This window comes from Eulemur rufifrons, chromosome 7 (genome assembly GCF_041146395.1).
Source record: "Eulemur rufifrons isolate Redbay chromosome 7, OSU_ERuf_1, whole genome shotgun sequence".
Taxonomy (NCBI): domain Eukaryota; kingdom Metazoa; phylum Chordata; class Mammalia; order Primates; family Lemuridae; genus Eulemur; species Eulemur rufifrons.
In genome coordinates, this window is record NC_090989.1 from 253,599,039 (window position 1) to 253,616,080 (window position 17,042).

Sequence of the window (17,042 nt, forward strand, 5' to 3'; positions counted from 1 at the left end):
ACCTTTGTTTTAAAATGAAGAAGGCCAGCATGTGCGAATCTGGCCAGCATGAATATTTAGATGCTGAGCACAAAAGCTTGATTTTTATTAGCTATATTTGTTGCCCATATATTGGAACAGATCTTAAAGTGGAAGTCAGACGTGTATTATCAGATATCATTTGGAGTAATGAGTGTATTTTCCTAATCTTTCCAACACCAACCTAACAACTCATCTCCAACAGCATGCATACTAATTAATTTGTTTTCCATATAGTAATAAGATTAACAACCTCGCATTTACACGGGGTACTGAGTCATGTTCAAATAAAACAAGTTCTAATGAGAAAAATTGAATGCAGCAGCAAATCATGTCCCACCCGGCAATCCAGGTTTATGTGTGTTTGTCTGTCTTTGCTACACGTATTTTTGTCAGGATCTCACTGTAAACAAGATGATTTCTTTCATGTTGGGTTAGTCTGGGTAAATTTGTTTAATGAACAACAAAGTCATTGTAAACATTGCACAAATCTGAGTGCCTTGCAGCGTGGCTGGGAATCTTTTAAGCTGCTTCAAAAAATGAAACGTGTTAACCTAAAAAACAATATTGGGAGAAAACACTATTAATATATCAAGGCTCTTAGATATGCAGTCTGGCTCAGTTCTATCCTGGAAGACTGGAGAGTTTGTGATGGAATGAGATGTGGCCCTGCACGGTGACTCTACCTTCCCTAATCTGAGTCTCAGTTTCTTCCTCTGTCAACTGAATAGAGCTGTCTAGGACTGTGACTGCCCCAATTGCTAATCGTCAGAATTGGCTGTGGGGAAGGAGTGGGAAGTGGAGGCTTTGAAAAATACACATGGCCAAGCTGTTCTACTAAATCCCAGTCCTACTAGACTTCAAAATCCCAATCTCTGGGGGCTATTGCCCCAGAATCTGTTTGTTTGGTCGTTTTTTATTTATTCTTTTTTTGAGACAGGGTCTCACTGTTGCCTGGGCTACAATGCAGTGGCATCATCATAGCTCACTGCAACCTCAAACTCCTGGGCTCCAGCGATCCTCCTGCCTCAGCCTCCCAAGTAGGTGGAAATACAGGCATAAGTGCCACCGCACCTAGCTTATTTTTCTATTTTTTGTAGAAATGGGATCTCGCTTTTGCTCAGGCTGGTCTCAAAATCCTGGCCTCAAGTGATCCTCCTACCTCCGCCTCCCAAAGTGCTAGGATTACAGGCATGAGCCACCACACTCAGCCCCCAAATCTGTATTTTTTAAAACAAGTTCCTCAGGTGATTTGATAACCAGCCAGGCTTGGGACCCACTGGACTAGACAGATCACCACTAAGATCTTCTCCAGCTCTTCTGTTCTCTTTTTTCATGATTTCATGACCATAAAAACCCATGATTCTAAAAACTGACCTTGGAAAATACTGTCGTGTGTGTCTAGGCCGAGGAAGAGAACTGTTTAGGGAGGCAAGAACCTGGATTCTAGTCCTGGGTTTCCCTCAAGCTATCTGGATGACATTGGGAAAGCCACTTTACTCTCTGCATCTTAGTCTCTTGAGTCACAAAACAAAGGCACTGGGAGGGACAATGTCAGAGGGCCCTATGGCTCTGGCATTCTGCAGCCTAGTTCTGATCCCTTTGGGATTCATTGTTTGCACATAAACTACCCTCAAGCTGACTTTCTAGAACAGAGATTGGTCATGAAGTCTGTGTTTACCTGCTGTAGCCCACAGGTTCTTCCAGAGGCTCAGGGAGTCTCTTCTGCTCCAACCCTGTGAGTCCTGTCCAGGCTCTTTCCAGAGGAGCAAAGGGTGTGTTCCGCTGACAGCCAGGCACTTCCACAACCCTCGCTCCTATCCCCTACTTAAGACTCAACTCATTCCAGCTTTTCCTTCAGGACAGGATCTATGCAAGATACCCCCATACCAAACCCCCACATTCCCAGACCAGAGACCCTCTGCATAGTAAGACCCCTCAGAGTGTCTGAGGAATGAATGATTGAATGAAAGTCCCATGAGGTTGCATCCAGCTCTAACATTCAAAGCCTCTGTGTCCCTCAGTCCTCAGTGAGTTCCACCCTCAGTGAGGTGGAAGAGCAGGAAGGCTGTCCAGGTCTACACACTGGATGGGAGCAAGCAAAGGGCTTTGCCACTTTGGCCAAACATTGAGCCCATCAGTTTTTCTAACATCATGTAAATGGGATCATACTGGATGTATTTTCTGTGTCCTGCTTCTTTCACCCAACATTATATTCCTTTTCCTTGCTGGAAAGGAGGTTGCCAAGGTTCACTCTTAATTACTCATTAAATGATACCCATGCTCTGTGTGCATCTTTCGGTATCTGCACTGTACTTCACAATAAAAGAAAAAAAATTGAAGGAGTCCAAGACAATTGCTGTTTAATTTTGTCTTCAAGAGATAACCTAGAATGAGCGCTCTCTTAGTGATAGAAAAAGTGACTTGGGAACCTGCAAGAATCTTTGCAAAAGGTGAGATCCTTGGGGAAGTTTTTCACTTGGGGACATTGCCTCAGAGCTTCCCGATTACCCCCCTTTCTTCCAGCCCCAGCAAGTAGTCAGTCAACAGCAGCGTTTCCCTCACTTCATACCTCAACCCCATTCAGATTTCAGGGGTGTATGAGCAAGCTTTGCATTTACCCACCTGAGCCAGTTTCCCTCACATCAGTGTAGCTTTTCACTTGCAGTTTCCTTTGTCTGCATTGGTCTTCCCTCTCTACTCCTTCCAGAAAGATTGTGCTCAGTGTCACCTCCCCCAGGAATTCTTCTCTGAATCATGCCCTCTCCAACCCCACTGGACCGTGAGCTCCTCTAGAGTAGGGACCACTTCTTGTCTTTGTATCCCCACCGCCCAGCAGAGGAACTGCCATGGATAGAAGAGTAAATACCACACCAGGCTGTGCTTCCCCTCCCAAGTGGTCTAACCTGTCTGAGCTTCAGTTCCCTCAAATGTAAAATGATGACTGCAGCATGGTGTGGGGTGTGGGAGGTGAGTACATAAATAAGGTATCAGGACCCAACTCGCCGTACCTATGATTGGGTCTAAATCTGTGCATGTGGCAAAGAAACAATGTGGAAAATGGAGTTATAGGCTTTGTGTTGATAAACCTGATAAGAGTGGGGAAAAATTATTTTCCATTAGGAGACCCAGTTCAGCAACACTTCAGTATTACCTGCCCGGGCTGCCTTGTGCATTGCTCTGTGGGGAGTCAGGGTTTAATGAAGTAGGATAAACCACACACGCACATTAGTTAGCCTCAGCACGGGCAGGATTAACTTTACACTCCATTTGCAAGAGCAAAGCTCCTCTCCTAGAGTTTGTTATAAAGGGATTTAGAATCACAGAATGATAGAGCTGGAAGAGAGCCCCGAAGACATCATCATAATCCTCCCCTGTAGTTTTATAGAGGGTCAAACTGAAGTCCAGAGAGCAAAAGAGACCTGCCCAAGGTCAGCTACTGAATTAGTGGCAGAGCTCAGGTTGGACCCCAGCCTCCAGATTCCCAGGCCTGTATCCTCTGCACTTTGTCATGTGTTACTTAACCATTGCCTTGGAACAAAGGCAGGGTAACACATTCCTCTCTATGGCTTCACCCTGCACCCCTTTATACTCATACCCTCCATATTCAGGTTTCAGGGGTGTATGAGCAAGCTTTGCGTTTACCCAACTGAGCCAGGCTCCCTCATATCAGTGTAGCGGTTTCCTTTGTCTGCATTGGTCTTCCCTCTCTACTCCTTCCAGAAAGATTGTGCTCAGTGTCACCTCCCCCAGGAATTCTTCTCTGAATCATGCCCTCTCCAACCCCACTGGACCGTGAGCTCCTCTAGAGTAGGGACCACTTTTTACTGTCTGTGTAGCCCCACTGCCTACCAGAGGGACTGCCATGTAGAAGAGTAAACATTTGTTGAATGAATGAATAAATGACCAGATGAATAAATTAATCCATAATTGAATGCCCAAATAAATGAATGAAGTCAAAGGCAGGTAGGAGGCAGTATGGGTCTCAAGCAACCTTGAATTCTTGACAACTTGCCAACATGAGGTCATCTCCATCCTTGTGGAGCTCTGGCCTTTTCTAGCCAGTTTCTATGACTGCCATGGTCCATGACCTGCCTCCTAGGGATGACCTGGACTCTGACCATATATCACTGAGTTGAGTCTACTGTAGCCCTGGGCTTTCACTTCAGGCCCCAAATAGGCCTGCAATGAGCCATCATTTCCCTCCTTGTCACCATCTTCAACCAGTTTCCCCAGAGCTGCCCGCACTGGGGGCCACACCTAGGAAATTGCCTCTTGAGACCTGAAGCCAGACTCTAGAGTGGGTGACACCAACCTTTAGGGTAGGGTGTCAGCACAAATTCCTCATGGGCATCTCAATTCTAACAACTCTCAATTGAAGAAGGTGCCCTTGGAGGTCCCTTATTTATATACAGATTCCTGAAAGGGAACTTGGGAGTGTGTATGTGCAAACCCATGTACCTGTGTCTATGATCATGGAATAAGCATTGAAATAGAAGTCAGGAGACTTGCGTTTCAGCCTGGACTTTGTCAGCATAGCAAAATGGTCAAACATATGGGCTCTGGGTTTGAATGGGTTTGAATGCCAGCTGTACTACTTTTTTTTTTTTTTTAAGCCAAATTTAGCAGTGGGGGGTTGTATGCCAACTTTAGTGACACTAATGTTAATAAGTTCTGATAAACCACTACCATTGCACCAGCCTGGCCCTGCTAGTTACTAGCTGTTCAGCCTTGTGCAAGATACTTAACCTTTTAACATTTCCTTATCTGCAGAATGGAGATAATAATATTGCCTGCCGCAGAGGGCTGTTGTGAAGAATAAATGAGGTCATATATGTAATGTGTTTAGAACAGTGCCAGGCATAGAGTAAACATTAGAAATTATTATTACCTCAGACCCTTAGTTCATGTCACTCCTTCTGCCTGGAATGTTCTTCCCTCTGGCTTTCTGCATGCCTAGCTCCTTCTCAACCTCCAAATCTCCAGCCGATGTCATCTCCTCAGGAAGACCCTCCTTGACCCTCCTTGTTATCCAGAATAGATTCTCCCCCAACCCCGGTTATCCTGAATTACAGCTCATTGTTTCATTCACAGCACTCAATGTAATTTGTATAATAATTGACTAATTACCTTTAATTGTTTATTGCCTCTCTCTCTCTAGACTGAAAGCTCCACAAGGGCTACAGTTTTGCCCAGTGCTCAAAACAGGGCCTGGCAGATTGTAGGTGCTCAGTAAATGTTTGTTTATCAAATGAGTGAATTAACTATTCACTACGTGACCATGAATGCCCCACCCTCCCTCTGGCTTCACTGTCTCCATCAGTAGATTGAAGGGTCTGAGCTAGAGGCTTCCAGGGTTCTCGGAGTCCAGGATGTATGCATATTGGGAGACAAGGTTCGTGAGGGAGCCTAGATGGGTATGGAGGGGAGGGGTGGGATGGGGTGAGGTGAGGGCTGGAAATGTCACATCAGCAACTGAAACTGATGTTGGCTAAAGTGACTGGTGCTGCCTGGGACTCAGTCCCTCTCCTTCCAGCTCAAAGAACATAGCCCCCAGTCAGCAGTCAAAAGCCCACACACACTCCCAGCTCAGCTTCTAACTTGTTGTGTGGCCTTGGACAAACCCTTTTCTCCTCTGGGATTTACTCATTGGTTGAAAGGATTCCTCTGTCACAGGGTCTGTATTACACCATTGAAAAAAAAATTGAAAGGATTCCTCCAGATGCCCTGAGGTAGGTGCACTGTGTAAATCAATGCCAAAATCATGGGGGCCATGGATTTTGGCTTCACACTTTTTATTATTTACTTATTTATTTATTGTTATTTTTTATTTTTTTATTTCAGCATATTATGGGGGTACAAATGTTTAGGTTACATATATTGACTTTGCCCCACCCAAGTCAGAGCTTCAAGTGTGTCCATCCCCCAGACAGTGCACATCACACCCACTAGGTGTGTATATACCCATCCCCTCCTCCCCCCTCCCATCTGCCCGACACCTGATGAATGTTATTACTATATGTGCACTTAAGTGTTGATCAGTTACTACCAATTTGTTGGTGAGTACATGTGGTGCTCGTTTTTCCATTCTTGTGATACTTCACTTAGTAGAATGGGCTCCAGTTCTATCCAGGATAATATAAGAGATGCTAGATCACCATTGTTTTTCGTGTCTGAGTAGAACTCCATGGTATACATATACCACATTTTATTAATCCACTCATGTATTGATGGGCACTTGGGTTGTTTTCACATCTTTGAAATTGTGAATTGTGCTGCTATAAACATTTAAGTGCAGATGTCTTTTTTATAGAATGTCTTTTTTTCCTTTGGGTAGATGCCCAGTAATGGGATTGCTGGATCACATGGTAGCTCTGCTTGTAGCTCTTTGAGGTATCTCCATATTACTTTCCAAAGAGGTCGTACTAGTTTGCAGTCCCACCAGCAGTGTATGAGTATTTCTAGCTCTCCGCATCCATGCCAACATTTATTGTTTTGGGACTTTTTTATAAAGGCCATTCTCATTGGAGGTAAGTGATATCTCATTGTGGTTTTGATTTGCATTTCCCTGATGATTAGAGATGTTGAGTATTTTTTTTTTTTTTTTTTTTTTTTTTTTTTGAGACAGAGTCTCACTCTATTGCCCAGGCTAGAGTGAGTGCCGTGGCGTCAGCCTAGCTCACAGCAACCTCAAACTCCTGAGCTCAAGGGATCCTCCTGTCTCAGCCTCCCGAGTAGCTGGGACTACAGGCATGCACCACCATGCCCGGCTAATTTTTTCTATATATATTTTTAGCTGTCCATATAATTTCTTTCTATTTTTAGTAGAGATGGGGTCTCGCTCTTGCTCAGGCTGGTCTCGAACTCCTGAGCTCAAATGATCCACCCACCTCGGCCTCCCAGAGTGCTAGGATTACAGGCGTGAGCCACCGCGCCCGGTCTGATGTTGAGTATTTTTTTCATGTTTGTTGGCCATTAGTCTATCTTCTTTTGAAAAGTTTCTATTCATGTCCTTTGCCCACTTTTTGATAGAGTTGTTTGATTTTTTTCTTGCTGATTTTCCTGAGTTCTGTATAGATTCTAGTTATCAGCCCTTTATTGGATGTGTAACATGCAAATATTTTTTCCCATTCTGTATGTTGTCTATTTGCTCTTGTGACAGTTTCCTTGACTGTGTAGAAGCTTTTTAATTTGATCAGGTACAGTTTATTTATTTTTGTTGTTGCTGTGATTGCCTTTGGGGTCTTCTTCATAAATTCTTGGCCTAGGCCAATGTTTGTAAAAGTTTTCCAACATTTTCTTCTAGAATTCTTATAGTTTCATGCCTTAAGTTTAAGTCTGTTATCCACCGTGAGTTGATTTTTGTGAGAGGTGAAAGGTACGGATCCTATTTCAGTCTTCTACATGTGGCTATCCAGTTTTCCCAGCACCATTTATTATAGAAGGATTCTTTTCCCCAGCGTATGTTTTTGTCTGCTTTGTCAAAGATTAGACGGCTATATGAGGATAGTTTTATATCTGGGTTCTCAGTTCTGTTCCATTGGTCTATGTCTCTGTTCTTGTGCCAATACATACTTTTTTTTTTTTTTTTTTTTTTTTTTTTGAGACAGAGTCTCACTCAATCACTCCAGATAGAGTGCAGTGGCATCATCACAGCTCACAGCAACCTCAAACTCTTGGGCTCAAGTGATCCTTCTGCCTCAGCCTCCCGAGAAGCTGGGACTACAGGCATGCGCCACCATGCCCGGCTAATTTTTTCTACATATTTTTAGTTGCCTGGTTAATTTCTTTCTATTTTTGAGTAGAGATGGGGTCTCGCTCTTGCGTAGGCTGGTCTCAAACGCCTGACCTCAAGCGATCCTCCTGCCTCGACCTCCCAATACACACTTTTTAAATAGGAGTCTCTACTCCATTTTTTAGCCCTTTTTTTTGCAGAAATCTGATATCCATGCCCATTGGAATACCTCAGTCACCCTTAACTGAATCTTCTGCATCTCTTCAGCCAGAAGAACACATCAGGGCTTCGTAGAAGGGAAAGATATGTGCTCTCTCGCTCTCTCTGTCTCTCTCTTTCTCTCCTTGGTTTCTAAAAACATATGTAGTTAGTGGAAAATGGAGGGGCAGGAGATGGCTCCTGGAGCCTTGTGTAAGTCTCAGCTTCACCCCTTACTGGGTTTGTGAGCTCGAGCAAGTTGCTTAACTTCTCCAAATCTCAGTTTCTTCATCTGAAAAATGGGAATGACAATACTCACTTTGCAGGATGTGTTATAAGGGTTAAAAATAAAAATGCCCAAGTTTTAGTGGATTTGTGGTCACTTGGGCTGCCATCTTTAACAGTGAACAGTCATCTCTAGCTCCTCTGCCCTGGGTCCCCAGTGAAAAGCAGAACCCACCTCTTGAAGACAGAGCATCTCTGGTGACCATTCTGAACACAATCAGTGTAGAGCACCAGGCTGGTTGGGGCCAGAGACCTCAAAATATGAGGAATGATTGTAGCTATGGGGCTCTACGGTCCTGAGGCGGACAGTAGGGTGAGGGGAACACAAAGGCTGTCTTCAGTATCTTAAGGGCAGTGAAAAGAGAGCCATCAAATGCCCCTCTTTGACAGGGAAGGTCAGGAATGCTTCTGACCAGCTACTGGGGCCGGAGGCTTTTACGACCATTATGTTTTGGAGGGAAAGGCAAGAATGAGTGATCAAAACATGCTGAAGGGAGCCCAAGGGAAGCAATGGGAGCCAGTAGAGACATGGGACACCAGAAGAGAGTGCAGCAGGGCCAAGAAGGGCAAACAGGGTGGTGTGGATCCATGCTGGAGGTGGGAAGAGCTCCATAAGGTGGGTTGGGGCCAGAATGCTGTGGGCCCCAGAGCTGAGAATCAGACTGACTAGAGAGGTTGCAGAGAAGCAGATTTGGGCCTCCTCCAGGGAATATTTTTGTAGTAACTAAATTTGTCTCTGATAATCAGGCTTATTTTTGGGTTGCAAGTGACAAAAACCCAAATCAAGGAAGCTTAGGGGAAAAAGAACTATATTGGTTCGTGTACATGGGCAGTTCAGTATAGAGCTTTAGGGACCCTAGGAACCTGAAGGATCTCATTGGGTGTCTCCCCATCCCCTTGTTGGTTTTTTCTCTGTGCTAGCTTCATTCTCTCACTGTGCAGATGGACACTGCAGACATGGCTGCAGACTCCAGTCTTACCCCATCCAAGCTCAGTGACCTCCACCAAAAGAGTGTAGATAGCCCCAGAGGACTTTTCTTTCTTTTTTTTTTTTTTTTTTGAGACAGGGTGTTTCTCTGTCACCCAGGCTAGAGTACAGTGGTGTCATAATAGTTCACTGCAATCTCAAACTCCTGGGCTCATGCAATCCTCTTGCCTTAGCCTCCCAAGTAACTGGGACTACAGGTATGCACCACCATGCCTGTGCACCACCACGCCTGGCTAGTTTTTCTATTTCTTGTAGAGAGGGGGTCTTGCTGTTGCTCAGGCTGGTCTCAAACATCTGGCCTCAAGCAATCCTCCCACCTCTGCCTCTCAAAGTACTAGGATTGTAGGTGTGAGCCACCATGCCCGTCCCAGAGAAGGACTCTTGAAACCAGCTTGGGGCATATGCTCCTCCCTGAACCTATCACTGTGGCCAGAAATAGGCACTACGATTGTCAGGCCTGAGTCACATGCTGAACTATATCAGTGAGGATCCAATCAGGGAATAGAAAGCACTGAGTACAATATTTAACAGAGGGAATTTATTGGTTATACACAAGTGATAGAAGAGTTTCAGAAGCCTATCTGAGACTAGTGAAGCCACCCAGATATCACCAACAGCTAGAAGCCACTGCCAACCCTAAGTTGCAGGGATAAAGGGAGGAGGTGGTATTGCTGGAGTCACCCAGTGGAAGTTGGAACCATGGTGGATCTGCCCAGTGGAAGCTTGAGCCAAGCTGTTGAAGAAAGGTAGCTGCAGTCAGAAAGACAGAGAGAGAGAGAGAGAGGAGGGGAAATACTCTAGCTTCTCCTTCCCCTCATCCTCCAATCTCCTGCCAATGCCTCCCATAGGTCAGACCCTTCCCCATCCCAACCCAGCTGACAGAGGGCCTGGGACTTAAAGGCTGAGTCGTCATTCCCCTATACCGTGCAATACAGAGAGGGGCAGAGGAAAAGCAATAATGGATATACGGGCAAATAGGCCAGGGAGCAGCACCTACCACCCCTGTAGCCAGGGAGGCTGACTCCTGTGGCTAGCTATCCTGTCAGAACCACATAGAATGAAGAAGTAGCAGTTCCCCCAAAGAAGGAGGCACTGTTTTTACAAGGAAGACATGATCCTGGGCAGTATTTTCCAACTGTTCAAATATGAAACAGTTTGCTTCATGAGGTGGTGAGATGTCCATCACTGGAGGTATTCAAACACATACCGATGCCCATCTATCAGGAATCCTATAGGGGCATTGCTGAGTACATGGAGGATGGACCCAGGTGTCTCTAAATCCTTTTCAAGTCTTACCTTGTTTATTTTCTACAATGTTATAATTTCTTAGACATGCTGTTTCTCCCATAAGTCTAAGCTATTTATTCATGTGATTAACTTGGAACAACAAACTCATAAACTGCAAGCATATTTGATTTGGAACACACCAAGGAATCTGTCACCATCAAGGGGGACACTGATTGTATTTCCAGCTTACATCTGGTCCTTCTTGTTACATATTTGCCCCTGTGCCAGAAGTATCATTGCCAAAAATGGTTGGAGACCTAAAAGTTTACTTTACCTTTTGGCAGAATCAGTAAACTGGATTATTAAAGTTTTGTCTTCCCTCTTTGAAACTCCCAAAAGAAAAGAAATCACAAGAACAGATCTTGGCATAGAAAGAAAATGAGACAAAGAATGCAATCATAATGCTAGTGAATGGTTTTCAGACTGACATCTGTACATTAAGAATATGTAAAAATACCAATTTCATGCTCTGACAACTTATTCTGCATCAGGGGTGGGGTAATGCCTTGGGAATGCCAAATGTCAAAGCATTACATAATGTCAGCTATTCATACGCTTCTTTGATGAGATATCACTGGGAATGGGAATTCCTTAAGGGAGAGATGTCTTTTAAAAAGGGAGGGCAGAGGGAAGGCAAAGAAAAGAAAGAAAGGAAGGAAAGAAGGGACAAAGGAAGAGAGAAGCTGTCAAATCAGAAAAAAGAGTGACTGTGTAAAGAAAAGTTAATGTATATATTTTTAAACAATACATACAGTCCCAAATCTATGCCACCACATGGAGGGTTACTTATTTCTGTTTTGATTTTCCACAGTTAGAACAGCCATGTTTAATTTATTTTCTTTCATATGTGTAACAGTGTTATTTGTTTAACATCAACAGAAATCTAAGTGTAAAAATTCATCCATGATCCTATTGCCCCAACAAAGAAAACTTGCTTAATTTTTCTGTTCCATTCTAATTCTTGTCCAAATGCATAATTTCACATGGTGGCTATCATAATATAAGTACAAATTAACAAGCTTTCTAAAATTTTATCATAGGAGTCTCCTCTACTATTATATGGGCTTCATAATGACCACTTTGATTACTTGGGAATATTCCAAGGCATACTCGTACTATAATGTATTTATCTATTCTTGTGTTACTGCACTTTGTTCTTTCCCACTTTTTCATTGCTATAAATAATACCTAATGAACATCTTCATATATTCAATGCATTCAAGAAACTTCTATAAGACAGGTACTGTATTAGATAGTAGGGATTATCTGGAAGGATCCCACTTCAGGGTCTAGAGAGAGAGACAGACAAATTGAACACACAATGGTATACAATAATTCCAAGCTCTAGTGCCTTGCTGCCCAAAGCGTGGTTCACCAACCAGCAGCATCAACATCACCTGCAGGTTTGTTAGAATGGAAAAATCTCAGGCCCCACCCCAGAGCTACGGAATTAGAATCTGAATTTTAACAAGATCCCCAGATGATCCCTGTGCACATTAAAAGTTTGAGAAATCCTGCCACTCCCAGGGTTTCTCTGTCGACCTTGGTGGGTCACTTAATTGATCATTCCCAGTCTCCCCAACTTCTTCTCTACTCTCCTGCAGCCACAAACATACTCAGGCCTCTCCTATCTTAAAAACACCACCAACCCCCCACCCCCCACAAACCTCCCTTGACCTGGGTCCCTCTGTAGTATGGCCCTCCAAAGAAGACTTTCTTTTCACGTCTCCATGAGTTCATCTCCCACGTCCCCCTCACATCAGAGCGCTGTGGCTTATGCTCCCCATGTTGTTCAGACTGCTCTGAAGATGGGCTCTGGGGTCTCCTGGCTGCCCACACATCTGGGGACCTCTCCAGGTTCCATGTTCCTTTATCTCTTCCTGTTATCTGACACCACAATCAGTCCTGTCTCCCAAACTCTCTTCCCAAAGTCACCACTGCCTCCCGGTGTTTTCTCCTACTTCTCTTGCTAGGCTGTAGCAGTATCTGATCCTTCCCCCTCAAGCCTGTGCTGCTAGCTCCATGATCTCCCTCTGAAACTTTGGGGACCAGCCTCAGGGTTCTGGCCTTGATTCTCTTTTCACTCTACACATTGTCCCTCAATACTTTCATTTCTGCCCAAGGTTTCAATGATCGAATCTCAGCTGAAGACTTCCAAATATACAACACACGTACATGCAGCTCTCCCTCTTGGAGCCCCTTTGCTCTATATCCAATTTACCAGGCTTCACCACATGAATGGCCAAAGGCACTTCAAAGTCAGTAAGTCCAAAAGCGGCCCCTATGGAAATCTGCCTTCCTCCGGTTTCTCTGTCTCAATAAATGGTTCCGCCAGCTACCCAGTGGCTCTCCCCTCCCTCGCACTCATTCAGTCACTATGGATTGTTGATTCTGCCTCTGTTGCATCGCCAGGTCCATCCCCCACTGCCATTTGCTGGGTTCAGTTCTTGTCACCTTTCCCAGGATGACTGCCACTGTTGCTCAGCTGGCCTTCCTGCCTCTGCTCCCACCCTGTTTACTTCATTCTTCTTCAGTCTAAAGTGATGGTATAATCTGTAATATGAAAATGTGATCTTATCATACCCGTGACTGCTGCTAAACCTTCCCAAGGATGCCCAGGCTTATTCAATCAAAACCTCAGGGAGGTGGGGTGAAGACAGGGGATTTTTGCCATTCCACTCTCCCTTGGTTGCAAATAACTGGCCAAGAAAATGACATCCTTGGCCCTGCAGTCGAGGCCCTATAGAATCAGTAGAGTCCTTGGGAATTAAAAGAATACCTGTTCCCTAATGCAAAGTCCTTGATGAACTGTAGAACAGCACAGCGCCCCCGCAGAGAAAGGCTACTGAAAGTAGGGGGGTTTTTGAAAACTAGCACATTGACTCTGCCCAGATAATGGCCAGAAGTTTCTACTAATTTCTCTTTCTCTGAGCATCTCTCTCCAAGCCACAGTGACTCCATCCAGTGGTGGGCTGGTAAATGTCTAATAATTGGCACACAGTGCGGGCATGTTCGATTAAAAGCAGCTGATGATTTCCATAGTATAGATATTCCCACAATGGTTGATTTCGAGTTACCAATGTGATGTTGAATACTTTGTTGGGAAAAGATTCACAACAGAATGCCATTATATTAATATAGTATCTTCATCATACACATAAAATAGAAGTGAATTACCTTAAGAACAAAGATAACAGTATAACAATTAGGAAGTAATGGATTTTAAATATTTATTACCATTTGAAAAATATATTTAATTAAGTTTATATAATTTAATTTTTAACAATGACTGTTTTTAACAACCAGCTTGCAAAATTGCTGAAAATTTGACAACTGGTTTTCACGAGCCAGTATGAGCCAGCTCAAGTGCATTTCAGCCTCCATCCCACCGTGACTGCGTTACCCCTCCCCTGGTCTAAGGCAATAACCTCCTACCTGGCCTATCCCCTCTAGTCTCACACTCCCTACACTAGCCACTAGAGAGAGTGTATAAAACACACATTTGACCATGTTACCCTTCTTAAAACCTTCCAAGGGTCTTGCTTGTCCTGAGGATAAAACCACATTCACTACCTAGTATATTGACTTGGCCCATGCCTTTCCCTACAGCTTCCCAGCCTATTCTTTTTTTTTTTTTTTTTTTTCCTGAGACAGAGTCTCACTCTGTTGCCTGGGCTAGAGTGCCATGGCATCAGCCTAGCTCACAGCAACCTCAAACTCCTGGGCTCAAGCAATCCTCTTGCCTCAGCCTCCCAAGTAGCTGAGACTACAGGCATGTGCCACCATGCCCAGCTAATTTTTTTCTATATATTTTTAGTTGTCCAGCTAATTTCTTTCTATTTTTAGTAGAGATGGGGTCTCACTCTTACTCACGCTGGTCTCGAACTCCTGAGCTCAAAGGATCCACCCACCTCGGCCTCTCAGAGTGCTAGGATTACAGGTGTGAGCCACCGCGCTCGGCCACCAGCCTATTCTTTCATGGTGCATTTCTCTCTCCCTCCATCCCCCAACACACTGTGTTCCAGTCAGGCCAGCTCACTGGCAATTTCACAGACACACAAGGCTGAGCCCTGCCTCTATGCCTCTGCTCTGGCAGAGCCTCCTGCCGGGCATACTCCTTGCCCGATCCTGGTTTCACCATAGAGAACATTTATTCTTCTGTCAAGATTCAGAGAGTCACTTCTTCTGTGGACTTTTCTCATTGTTTTAGTTATATATGAAACCCTACTCTAGTGTTGCCATGAACTCTATAATATAATACTTATCTCCATGTCTTAGAAGCTGTGAGCACCTTATTTCACATGTATTATAGATCTGTTTCTTTTCATCAGATTATAAACACCCATTATAGGACTGAGGCAGAGAAGGATCTCTGGTAAGTATCTGTTAAATGAATAAGTGAATGATGGCCAAGGAAGCTATGAAGCTGACAGATCTCAAAGGCCTGGTTGCAAAGACAGTGTGGTGAAGACCAGGAGGCTGGATCAGTCCTGTGGTTGCCCTGATGAACCAAAGAAGACACGCTTTCCTGCAGAGGTAGAGGACCTCAGCGTCGGAAGGGAATTTAAAGGTTCTGCAGCTCTCAAGAAGAGTGAGTTCCGCATTCTGACACATGCTACAGTATGGATGAACCTTGAAGACATTATGTTAAGTGAAATAAGCCAGACACAAAAGGACAAATATTACATGATTCCACTTAAATGATATACCCAAAATAGTCAAATTCATAGAGTTGGAAAGTAGAATAGTGGTTGTCAGTGGCTAGAGGGAGAGGGAGTTACTATTTAATAGGTACAGAATTTCAGTTTGGGAACCTGAAAAAGTTCTGGTGATGGGTGGCACTGATGGTTGCACAGCAATGTGAATGTACTTAATGCCACTGAACTATATGCTTGAAAATAATAAAATTGGTGAATGTTTATGTTGCATATATTTTAACACAATTTTTTTTTTTTTTTTTTTTTTTTTTTTTTACAAAAGGAGAATCAGTTCCTAGATCTAAGGATCTGAGTTTAGGGGATCAGAGGAGGAAGGTGGAGTGGAAATGGAACAGGGATGAAATGTCTTATGAATGATCTCTCTCCCTCCTTCGCTTTCTCCCTCCAGTGCTGGCTCTGGGCCAGGTCATTTTGGGGGGCTAATGCATGTGTGTATGCATACTCAGAGATAAATGAAACAGAGCACCTACCTTGGGGGACTCACGGCTACAGATAAGTCAGGGGAGGGACGTATGGGAGCCAAGTTCACAGGTGGGATGATAAGGGAGGTTATATAATATGATCCTAAATCTTCCCCACCTTCCCCCTCTGACCCCCGCCCCATGTTTCTGAGTCTCCTCAAGAGGAAACTCCACAAGATTCCTGGAACCAAGATTAGATGAGGCCAGGCATGGTGGCTCACACTTGTAATTCCAGCACTTTGGGAAGCCGAGGTGGGAGGATTGCTTGAGCCCAGGAGTTCAAGATCAGCTTGAGCAACATAACAAGACTCCTTCTCTACCAAAAAAAAAAAGATTGGATGAGAGGATTTAATGCATTAGGAGATACATCTGGCTCCAATTATGGAGCTTTAAATAGGGTCTTTACATTTGACACTTGGAATTAAGGCTAGTGAATCCTCCAGATGTTTTGAAATAAACCAAACTATCTTACGGACAACAGGAGAGTAATTGGAAATGAACCCAGAGAGACCTTGAGCACAAGCAGTCGAGGAAACGGTTTAAACAAGTCCACAGTATCACTTGCAAAAGATGTATTAGCACTGGATACACATGTTGAAGACTTAGAATTTGGGACCTCAACAGACCTGCCTTGGCAACAATTGAGTCTGGCTCCTGCTCTTATAGGGGAAGAAACTGAAGTGCACAGAGATCAAGTGGCTTGAAAGTTCACACAGTAAAATCATATCATATCTGGCATTATAGTCCTGTCCTTTGACTTCTAGTTGAGGGCTCTTTATTTTCTGCTCACCTGTTGCTTTCCTTGAATAAAATGTTCTAAAACTTTTTATAGGCAAGATTTTCTCTTCCAGGACTGCAATGAACCAGAGAGGTAGAGGCAAGTTCTTGCAAAGGATAAATATAAATTGTTATGGGTTGAATTGTGTCTCCAAAAAAGATATGTTGAAGTACTAACTCCCAGTATCTCAGAATGTGACCTTATTTGGAAACAGGGTCATTGCAGATATAATTAGGTGGACCCTTAATCCAATATGACCGGTGGCCTTATAAGAGGAGTAGCAAGACACACAGGGATAAGATAGACTTGTGATGACACAGGCAGAGATGGGAGTGATGCTTCTATTATATAAGCTGACAAATGCCAAGAATTGCTGACAACCTCCAGAAGCCAGGAAGAGGCAAGAAGGATTCTTCTTTAAAGCTGTAAGAGAAAGCATGGACCTGCTGACATCTCGACTTGTACTTCTAGCCTCCAGAACTATGGGAGAATATATTAATATTTCTGCTGTTTTAAGCCACCCAGTTTTTTTTTTTTTTTTTTTTTTGTAATTTGTTGTGTCAGCCTCAGGAAA